We start from the raw sequence: 1,422 nt of genomic DNA on the forward strand, positions 1-1,422 counted from the left end.
TTTCATGATCTCCAAATGAATAAAATTTTATTCATTTTGCACTAAATTGAAGGGGATCTAAATTAGAGGAAAAAGTTCAATTAAAAAATATGTAAAGGAAATGGATTTTGATTACTTAGAGTTATGTATAGTGGGGCATCTGCCTTCGGCTCAGGTCATGAGCCCCGCATCAGGGTCCCTGCTAGGCAGGAAGCCTGCTTCTCCCTCTCCCACTCCCCCTGCTTGCATTCCCTCTCTCGCTGTGTCGCTCTCTGTCAAATAAATAAATAAAATCTTAAAAAAAAAAAGTACGTATGGTATACTTCAATGAAGGTAATAAAAGTCTTAGCAGATTACCTTATGAATCTTGCTTTAATAAGTAGGTAAGATTTGTTTCTTAATAGTACACCAGTTATTTTTTGGTAAAGGGTATACCAGACATACTTGAAGGTGCTCAAAAAATATTTGAGCTTTTAAGATATTTAAACCCCCCCATTAAATTTGCTTATATATTAATTGCTGCTATTTGTCAATGGTAAAAGTCAAACTTCAGATTCACCCTTGTCTCTGTAAGTTCCAGATTATGAGCGTCAATTAAGTTTTACTACATACAAAAATATACTATCTGGATAAAAATGAGCATATCTAAAGTGAAGAGACAGAAGCTAATTAGCTCAGGACACCACAGGAAATCTTTAAAATCGGCTTTCGTCTGATTTTAAGAATTTAAGAACCATCTCTTATGTAAAGCCTTGTTGGCTGGTGCCATTGTGATGATGATCTTTAATGAATGAACCATGACAGGGAGGTTGAACAAAACAAATGCGATTAGAGCGGCGGGGAGACCCCTGGGCTGCCCAGAGTAGGAGTAGGTCTGGGGGGAGATGGAATGAGTGCAGAAAACAGGCCATGGAGATAAGGTTGGAGAGATAAAATGGGGCAGAGTCTGGAAAGTTTTGGTCATCAGTATGAGGATCCTGAACTTGATCCCGAAAAGTTCTGGAAGATTCTGGAGGATTAGTTGGAGTCACGTTGAGGGATAATGTGAAGTGCACAGAGAATGAAGTCAGAGAAACTCGTTTTGATTCTTGAATCTATAAACTTCTCAACAGCAGAGGCTTCATCTTTCATCTATATGGTATACGTATGCATATAAATCACATTATGTCCAAGGTATGCATTCAAAAATTTTCCTCAAAATTGTTTACTCAACCCAAAGCAATGAAGTGACAATATTACAAAGAAACACATGCTCAACGTTGAAGCAAGGCAATTCTGGAATTTTTGCAAACCTTCTTTGTAGGAGATCTCCAAGAACAAATTAGCAACGACTGGGATGCTTTACGTGGTGGCAGTTGATCTGTACCCGGCATTCACTCTCAATCTGGTAATTTCATGATAACCCTAACTTTGGGTTCTGAACCCACTGAGGCAAAGAGTAAT

Source organism: Mirounga angustirostris, unplaced genomic scaffold (assembly GCF_029215605.1).
Source record: "Mirounga angustirostris isolate CCGP_5_RB_7025 unplaced genomic scaffold, mMirAng1.0.hap1 SCAF_14, whole genome shotgun sequence".
NCBI classification, from domain to species: domain Eukaryota; kingdom Metazoa; phylum Chordata; class Mammalia; order Carnivora; family Phocidae; genus Mirounga; species Mirounga angustirostris.